We start from the raw sequence: 10,495 nt of genomic DNA on the forward strand, positions 1-10,495 counted from the left end.
TTATAATTCCCAATTTGCAGATGAATAAACATGTTCAATAGTAATAATTATAAATAAATTATCTAGTGTCACACTGATAGTAAGCACTGAACCCAGGAATCAAGCTCAGCTTTATCTAAGTCCAAAGCCCTGAATTAAAACAAACTGGTGACATATATGAAATAGCAGTATTCCTGGAATCCAGCAGTTCACAACTATGATTTAAGAGAAAGGGAAACCGTGAGTGCCACAAATGCCCAGCTTACATATGAGGGTGGTTTCCAGGTGGCAGTGCAGGGAAGGAGAATGCAGAAGCCTGGCTGTATCTCTGAGCTGAGAGGAGACTGGGAGTCTAAAGAAGACAAGGAAGCTAACGTTTGTAGATAGAGCTCCAGAGAAGAAAGAGCAACAAGAAAGAGACATACAGTAAGAGAGAGAAACAGCTCTGATGAGCAGCAAGGCACCCCATGAAATCTTTAGCTAAGTACTGACACATCTGAGGAAACTCCCTGAAGCTGAGAAAGAACCACTGAAAAGGAAAAGAGGGTTTAATCACCAGAGCTCAAAAAGAACTAGGGATGGTTCACATTCCCACCATCTGAATTCATGAAGCATCAACTAGAGTAATCAGAAGGGACTGCCTGTGTGATCAGGCCTACAGTTTGTTCTGATCCTGCCTAAAGTTTAAAAGGAAACTTTGAAAGGATCAGTCTGTTTCCACATAACTGCATCCCAGAACGAAGCTCAAAAATATTTCTAAGACTACATAAATATCCATCACCTATGAAGGTAAAATTCACAATGTGTAGCACACAATCAAAAATTGTCAGGCATGCAAAGAAGCTGAAATATAAAACTCACAATGAGGAGAAAAATTAGTTTGTAGTAAGAGATCCAGAAATGACGTTGAGTGGTAGAACTAGTTAAAAATTAGATTAAAATCTTAAAAGCAGCTCCCACCAGGCTGAAAAAGATAGGTTATATATAAAAGAATAAATATAAGGGCCAGGGATTTAGCTCAGTGGTGCCGCCACCTGCATTGCAAGCGCAAGGTCCCAAGTTCAATCCCCAGTACCAAAAAAAAAAAAAGAACAAATATAATTATCAAAGCAGACTTCTCATTGGAAAATATACTAAGGGGGGAAAATATCCATTTAGAAATCTATTCCCCATAAAAATATACTTTAAAAAAAGAAGGTTAAATATCCTTTTGAACATGGCCTCATTGCCTGCCTCCCAGGTAGTATATGTCCATTTGGGTTTTCTAAACCAGTTGAACATGCCTGTCATAAAATTCTCAGGCTGAGATTATCCTCTGATTGGCATTCATATTTGAGATCTCAAAGAAGTGGGATACAAGTTCATCACATGTATCCTACTGTAGCAATTCCACCATGATCTAAAGTCTGATACTTTGGATATGAATCTCACATGGGCTCTTGGGTAGCAGGACATGTAGGAAGACCTTGAACAGAAAATTTCTGACTGAAAACAATATGTTAATATGCTGCATGGACATGTTGTACAAGCTAAAATATCTATTTTCAATCCAAATCTATTATATAATGAGCAAATTTAAAATAATAACTAATAGCTACAATTTATTATGTTCATACATTCCCTCAATCAATTTGGCATTATTATAGAGCTCACCATTTTATGGAACTTCTAATATATGCAACATTAAAATAAAAATCACTGCCAATTAAACAAAACAAAATGAGCAAAGTCCCTGATGTGATTCCGTCCTGTGTGTCTGTTCTCTGGGGGCAGTAGCTGTTTATTTTCCATCCGTGTTCTCTCCCACCTAAGTGCGTTCCACCACTCCATGGAAGATTCGATGGATATGGACATGAGCCTCCTGAGGCTCCAGAACTATCTTTTTTGGTTGTGAACTAAAGGCCAACAAAGATTATCACTTTCAGGTGAATAATGATGAAAATGAGCACCACTTGTCATTAAGAACGGTCAGTTTAGGGGCTGGTGCAAAGGATGAATTGCACATTGTGGAAGCAGAGGCAATGAATTACGAAGGCAGTCCAATTAAAGAAACACTAGCAACTTTGAAAATGTCTGTACAGCCAACGGTTTCCCTTGGGGGCTTTGAAATTACACTACCTGTGGTCTTAAGGTTGAAGTGTGGTTCAGGGCCTGTGCATATTAGTGGACAGCACTTAGCGGCTGCGGAGGAAGCTGCAGAATCAGATGAGGAGGAGGAAGAGGATGTAAAACTCTTAAGTATATCTGGAAAGCGATCTGCCCCTGGAAGTGGTAGCAAGTTTCCACAGAAAAAAGTAAAGCTAGCAGCTGATGAAGATGATGATGACGATGATTTTGATGAGGAGGAAGCTGAAGAGAAAGCACCAGTGAAGAAATCAATACGAGATACTCCAGCCAAAAGTGCACAAAAATCAAACCAGAATGGAAAAGACTCAAAACCATCAACACCAAGATCAAAAGGTCAAGAAACCTTCAAAAAACAAGAAAAGACTCCTATAACACCCAAAGGACCTAGTTCTGTAGAAGATATTAAAGCAAAAATGCAAGCAAGTATAGAAAAGGTGCATTGAACGGTCCTGGGCACTACTGATAAATTTAAGCCCAAAGATGGGGAGAAAGGAAAAGGAGAGACAAATAATAGTCCATTCTGAGTATCATCAACAGTCCAGACTGAAGTCTTCCATTTTAATCTCAATCCCCTTTCCTGATTTGCCACTCAGACCCTCTTCCAAGCTGGAAGCAATCTTTTTCCAAAAGCACCTTTTTTTCCTTTACTTTTTTGACTGCTGTGATTCAGTGAACCTTACATAATGCTTTCTGTTGTGAATATGCCTTGTCTCTTGTTTTAATTACCTTTGTATTTTCTTAGATCTAAATAAATATTTGAATGAATCAAAATGAGCAAAGTTTGCTCATCATTCATTATTTTATTTTAAAGCTTTTTAGGGTTTTTTTGGGGGGGGTACCGGGTATCGAACTCAGGTCCTTGCGCTTGCGCAGCAGGCGGCGAAACCACTGAGCTAAATCCCCGGCCCAAAGCTTTTTAGTTTTATCTAAGCATTCTTATCATGTATCATTATGTGCAAAGATAGGAATATACATGCAAGATAAACGGCTTATGGTATTACCTAAAATGTTTATATTCATGTTCAATTCTTATAAATCGCTTTTGATTCAAAGTAGTTAATTTCTATTTTTTCCTTTCCAATGCGATATCATTCTGTGCCACCAAATGCATTGATAATTTCACATTTCTTGAAAGAGTACTGGACTCATGTTTCTACCAGTATTTATTCTTCCAGACCTCTGTAAGTCTTGGTACTAAAAGGGTCTTTACCAAAAGGTAGCAATGGAAGGTTTCAAAGAGAAACCAGGACTTATATTCATTCCTTGTAGGACCCCGGAATAGAAACCAAGTCCACAGCTGTGTGAGCAATGATAACTACATCTCACCAGCCACGTGCCTGACATCTGTAGTAATATTCCACTGAGTGTAGGGCCTCAATTTGGGAGAAGTTAAAATGTGGAAAAGTATTCTCAGAACAAGTGAAATACAATAGTGCCAGGTATTTTTATACATCACTCAGGTGATATCTAATATAAAATATATGACCTAAAAAATATAGTGAATGTTTAAATTTTTTTTTAATTATTACAGTAAAAGACATATTGCCATTAATCCCCCTCAAAGTACTCCCCTTCACTTCAAACACACTTATCCCATCATTCTTGCCACTTTCTGAAGCAGTTCTGGAAGTCCTCTTTCATGAGTCATAATGAGGTGCAATAAAAAATATAGTGAATGCTGGAAGTCATGAATGTGTTTAGTTGTACTGTCATGGGTAACTCAGTTCAAAACATTTACTTTTCATGGTCACATTGGCTTAGAGGAGGACCCAGAAGTCAAAGGTACCAGATCTGTGAGTAATGTGGTTGAGATAACATGTAATGTTTTATGAGCCTGGGCCTGCCTCTCCATTGGATGGCACTCAGCAGCAGCATTCACCATGTTTTTTGTCATGTCTTGTAAAAACTACACTCATGAAAGAGGATTTCCAGAACTGATTCTGAAAGTGACAAGAACAAGGGGAGCTTTTTAAGGGGTATGAATATAGAGTGTCTTTTAATGTAAGATTTTTTTAAAATTTAAGTATTCATTATATTTATCACTCCTTCTACTCCCATGATGTGACAGACCCTAGATTATGAGGGACTGCCCTATTAATTATGCTCAAAGCAAGCTATGAGCAGTGCAGGCTTGTTTTGAGAAGCGAGTCCAGCCAAAGCCTCCATGCCAAGGTCAGAGTGACTCTTACCTAAATTCGTTCCCAGAGTTAAAACTTTTACTAAGAAAATAAGGTTGACTATTAACCACAACCTATATTTTGTCTGTTCTGTTCTTAATTCAAGAATGCTTTGTCTTTTCCTTTGCAAACCTTGCCTGCATCAGTAACGTGTCCATAGCAACTACATATCCTCTCATGTAGCCCCTTTACCTCAATCTAACTATGATGTCACCAATAAATATCAACAGCTCTGGGTGTTCAGGGCCTTTGCTGGTTCAGCCTTGCTTGCATGAGCATTGTCATCCTGGCTCCCCATTTCTCTGTCCCTTTAACTCTGACTTTGAGTTTTTCTTTTAACTTTGTGTCATAGCACTAAGCAGAAAATCAGAACCTACCACAGGAGTCTCTGATACTAGATCAGGCACTGAATTACAACAAAAAACTAGATTGTAGGAGCTAGGATTATAGCCGAGTGGTAATGTGTGAGCTTAGCATGTGCAAGACCCCAGGTTCAATCCCTAAAACCAAGAAGAACTATGATGTGTTCCTGAAGTCAAAACATTATATCATCTGGTAATCCCCACAACCACCCTGCAAAGTTAGCACAGATGTCCCCACTGTATTGATGAGGAAATGTAGTGGTGGAGCTTATACAGCAAACTGTCTTTCTCATTGACAGGGTGGCACATACCAGTAATCCCAGGCCTGAGGCTGAGGCAGATCACAAGTTTGAGTCTCACTTGGACAACTGAGGGTGACCCTGTCTCAAAATAAAAAATAAAAAGGACTTGAGATTTAACTCACTGAGAAATCCCTGGATTCAATCCCCAGAACCACAAGAAAAAACAAAACAAAACAAAGACCTGAGTCTCCTGTCCTCTTTATCCTTAACTATATGTGTGCTCTACAAAAAAACATAAAATAACATAATCCAGAACTGACCTGAATAGAAACTCAGCCATTTCTACATAAAGTTTTTCACAAATTGTTTTCAAAACAATTGAAAATAAATTTCTTCCTTATTGTATCTTCCTTATTATATAAAATTATGCTTATACTAGCTGTATTCAGTTCTTGTTACAAAATGTGGGCTCTCAACTGAAGCATATTACAGTCTCCAGATGTACTGGTCAATTTTCCCATTGCTGGAACAAAATACTCAGCACCTACAATTTAAAAGAAAGCTTTATTTTGGCTCAGTATTTCAGAGGTTTTGGCCCACCATTGGCTGTCTCCACATCAGGCAGAAGGCTGTGGTATAGCAAAGCTGCTCAACTCATGGCATTCAGGAAGGAGAGAGCAAGGGAAGAGCCAGAGGAGAAGAGACCAGACTTACTACTCAAGGTCACTCTCCATGACCTACTTCTTCCTAGACCCCACCTCCTAAGAGCCCATTCAATGAACCCATTGATGAGTTCAGTGACATCACAGTCCAGTCACCTCTCCAATAGTCTCTTATCACATGTAGATTGACAAGCAAGATTAACTGGGACATCAAAGGCACCTTTGATGTTACTATAGACTTAAAGTATATTTTTAATAGCTGCAGGATAGAATAGCAGTAAAGAGCACTATCTCGAGGGCTGGGATGTACAGCACCTGCCTGGCAAGCACAAGGTCCTGAGTTTGATTCCTGATAGCAAAAAAAAAAGAACACCATCTCTTCAGCTTGGTTACTAAGTCCAAATTGCATTGTGTCATTTGACTCTTGAACGACCTTGAGCAAATTATTCATATTCTCTGTACCTCAATTTTCTCTTCTGTAATGTGACTATGATGATGATCATAACTCTGTTGAACACTATTGTGAGAATTAAATGAGTTATATGCATAAAGCATTCAGAACACTATATTGAGTGTAATCAGCACTTTACAACCATTGGCTAGAGGGCCGGAGATTTAGCTCAGTGATTTCAGTGCCTGCCTCACAAGCACAAGGTCCCGAGTTCAATCTCTGGTACTGAAAAAAAAAAAATCCTACAACCATTGGCTAGATCATTCTTATACCTAGGTGGGTGTCCTATGAGGATACAGTCAAGATTCTGATGCCTAGAAGGAGTGATAAAATAAACCAATAAATGATAGAATGGATGTTGCTTTTGCAAGGAGCATTCTGGGTTAGGGGACAGCAGTTTACCTTGTACCAGTCGCAAAAATACTCTGACCAACCCCATACATGTGCATCAGCTGATGAGTTCTTGAGCTCTGAGATCTAAAGAGAACTCAGAAATCATTTTGTCACTCACATAAAATCCAGTTCAGATTTTAAAACATCATGTTGATAAAAGCTCAGCTCTGAGTTCACTTAGCCCTGAATGAATATTTTAAACATTATTTTCTATACTGCCTCCAAAGACTTCTTTTAAGTGGCATCAGAGGAAAAACTTTCAATTAATACTGAGCAAGTGGAATGGAACTACTTAAGATCAATACCCATTTTTTCCCTTTACTTTATAATTAATGGAGTGTCTGCTTTGCTTTGGCAACTACAACTTACTATGAGGAAGAACAGAACCCACAGGGTCAGAGACTGGGAAAAGCTGGTGGACATGTACTACTTACATATTAAGCATTTTACAGTCTCTTCTCATTTTTCCTGAGGCATTGTTTGAAAGCAACTGCCCCTGCTCCATTTTTCCTCACTTTGTTGAAAACAATGATTTAAGCTTTGTGAATTTCTTTAGCAGTGAAGGGAGACAGGAGTTTGTTGAAGCTTATGGAACTATTTAAAGAAGTCAGCTCTCTGGGTTGCTGTCAGGACATCAAGGAGAGCTGTGCTCTAGGAAGCTGTGGGGTGGGCCTGGTGAAGTTAGGGAAAAGGGGAAAGAATATTACATCTACCATACCACCATGCCCAGTGGCAAGGAGGTGAACATTCCAGGCCACCTTACCACCACCCCTGGTGCAGAGAAGGAGCCTTCCAGGCCACCATACTACCACATCCATCAATGAGGAGGAGCCTTCCAGGACACCATACCACCAACCACAAAACTGAGAAGGTGAGCCATGCTGGTGCCAGCAGCACACATCACTCCCCACCCTCCTTGAAGTGAGAAGACATGTAAGCAAGTCTCAAAATCAGACTTCCAGATCACCTAAAGCAATCCCAAAGAGAAACAAGAAGGAGCAATCTGATACTCAATCACCTGGACTCCCTGAACTGGCAATGAAAGAGGTTCTGGAAAAAATGAAATTAGAAATAATTCCTCACATAACAAGAGAGATTGTGCCCATAGTGCAAGAAATGATTAATAAATCTAGAGAGGACACATAAAAAAATAGAGGAGCTGAGGAACATGATGGAATCCCAATAAAGGAAACAAATGGATTCCATAAAACAGATGCAAACAGATTTCCAGGACATTAAAAACTCCATTGAAAGTCTACACAGCAGAATGAGCCAATGTGAGGACAGAATTTCAGATATAGAAGATAACATTGCAATTAGTGACCAGGAAAAGAAAAACTGCTTCAAAATTGTAAGGGACCACAAGAAATCAGTCCAGCAGCTGCTAGACAATGCAAAGAAGAATAACATAAGGCTGCCTGGAGTCAACAAAGAAACAGGAGAGAGTGCAGATGACATAAAAAAAAACTATTCACAAGCATGGTACTGGCAAAGAAACAGACCTGGGGACCAGTGGAACAGATTAGAAGATGCCGAAACAACTCCAGACACACTCAGCCACCTCATCTTTGACCAAACACCCTCACTGGAGGAAAGATAGCCTCTTTAATAAATGGTGCTGGTAAATTGGGTTTCAACTTGCCAAAGAATAAAACTAGACCCATATCTCTGACTATGCACTAAACTAAAATGGAAATGGATTAAAGATCTAAATATTAAAACAGAAACACTGAACCAGCTGGAACAAAGGTTAGGTAGAACTCTTGAAGACATTGGGGTAGGAAAATACTTTACGAACAAAACCTCAGTTGCCCGTGAACTAGCAAAAACAATCAACAAGTGGGATCTCTTCTTACTAAAAAGCTTCTGCACAGCAAGAGAAACCACCAGCAGTGTGAAGAGACAACACACAATGTAGGAAAAATTTTCAACAGCTGTCCCTCAGACAAAGGTCTACTATCTCGAATCTATAAAGAATTTTAAAAAATCAGGCCTCCCAAATTTAAAGACCCAATCCAAGAGTGGGCATCTGAAATGAACAGACATTTCTCACACAAAGAAGGAGAAATAGAAAATAAACATATGAAAAAATGTTCAACATCACTGGTCATTTGAGAGATGCAAATGAAAACAATGCTGACATTCCACTTCACTCCAGAAAGAATGGCTGCTATCATGAAATCAACCAATAACAAATGCTGGTGGGGCTGTGGGGAAAGAGGAACACTGCTCCACTGCTAGTGGGAGTATAGACTGGTGCAAGCACTGTGGAAATCAGTATGGAGATACCTCAAAGAACTAGGACTGGAAGTCCCATTTGACCCTGCTATTCCACTGCTGGGGATCTTCCCCAAAGAATTAAAAGAATCATACCACAGTGATATATGTGCACCCATGTTCATAACAGGACAGTTTGTAATAGCTAGAACTTGGAAACAGCCCAAATGCCCATCAACTGGAGACTGGATAAAGAAAATGTGGTTTTTTATTAAATGGAGTACTACTCAGCCATAAAGAATGAGAAATTAGAGACATTTATTGCTAAATGGATGCACATTGAGGCAATACTCTTTAAGTGAAATAAATAGCACACACATGTGTAAATACCAAAAAGTTTCTCTAGTGTGAGAAACTGAAAGTGTAAATAAGAAACTAAATGATGTAATAGATAATGTGAAATAGGAAGAAAAGGGGCAAAGGGGAAGGGGAAGTGGGAGGGGTAGGGGAAAGGAAATAAGGGAATGGAATTAATATGAGAAAATGAAAACAAAGTCTTGTAAATAGGGAAGGATGGAGGGGGTGAAGGGAGGGCAGGGGAATGGGGGAAAAATAAGAACCAAGAGAGGTGATGTAAAGGTGCAAATTTCCAATGATGAGTGTCCTTATATTGTATACCTAAAATGTACCAATAAAATTAGTTTTTTTAAAAAAGAATATTTCATCTTTCAGAAGTAGGGAGGACAAAAATGAAATTCAATGCTGGAGCAGCAGAGGCAGGTCAGAATGCCTGTACTCTTACAGGGTACCGCAATATAATAGACATACCTGGTTTTGTCTATGAAGCACCAATTCTGTATTCTTGTAGGGGGTTTTGTTTTGTTTTGTTTTTGGTCCCAGGGATCGAACTCAAGACCTCACACTTGGGAGGCAGGTGCCGGATCCACTGAGCTAAATCCCCAGCCCCCCGTTCTGTATTCTTCGTTTCCTTCTGGAGAGACCTTCGTTTCTCCCTCTCAGCTTGTGGGTTTCCAGTGGGACTTATCATATCCGCAGAAAGACCATATAATTTGTCTTCATAACTGGAACATTTTGAGAGTATATTTTTCAAAATCATAATTTTAAAATTTTGTAAATATATACAGAGTCTACCAAAGAAATGTATACACATTTCAGAGAAAAAAAAATTACAGATGTTGTTAGCTTCACATGGAGGACCCTAGAGAATGTTGTATATCACAGAAAACCCACTAAACTGCTGGTCCTTAGAGAAGAAATTGAAAATGTACATGCAGCAATTTCAATGACCAAGGATACCCAAGCAGCAGATTACCTTACTAATAAATGTCTGGAAGCTCATGGTCACCACTTTGAGCAACTCTTGTAATTTCAGAGGCCAAAGGTAACTTTTATTAATCTCATGAAGTCTCAATTAATTTAGTATTAAAATATTTATAAGTTTTTCTTTTCCTGAAGTGTGTACACATTTTTTGGTGAACTCTATATTTACTGATCAATAAATTGGCTTTATTAAATTGATAGCCTTCAAAATAGACCTATTCAAAAATTGTTTTCAAGGCGCCACAGCTGTCAATCAAGGGCGAGTCAGCTGGGCTCGGGAGGAGATAGGAGCTGCTATGCCACAGGCCGGCAGAGGCCGTTTGCGGAAAAAAGGGCAGAGACTGCCAGCTACAGCTTCCTCTAAGCCACCCCGGGCGGGCAGACCGGCCTCTCCTCCCGCCTCGCCCCCACTCCCACCCACCTCTATCCCAGTGTCTCCCTCTGAGCGTTTGTCCTGCTAATGCGGGATGAGCAATCAGGAGGAGGGAGAGGGGGAAGGAAAGGGAGGGGAGGGGGAGGGGGAGGGGGAGGAAGAGGAGGAGGA

At 39.7% G+C, this 10,495-nt stretch overlaps 1 pseudogene; it reads left to right on the forward strand.

Annotated features, from left to right (window-relative positions):
- Positions 1-1,792: 1,792 nt before the first annotated feature.
- Positions 1,793-2,732, forward strand: LOC101714375 (nucleophosmin pseudogene; annotated as a pseudogene).
- The last annotated feature ends 7,763 nt before the right edge of the window (positions 2,733-10,495 follow it).

Source organism: Heterocephalus glaber, unplaced genomic scaffold, assembly GCF_053883595.1.
Source record: "Heterocephalus glaber isolate CG9 unplaced genomic scaffold, H.glaber_assembly_v1.0 deba00001509, whole genome shotgun sequence".
Taxonomy (NCBI): domain Eukaryota; kingdom Metazoa; phylum Chordata; class Mammalia; order Rodentia; family Bathyergidae; genus Heterocephalus; species Heterocephalus glaber.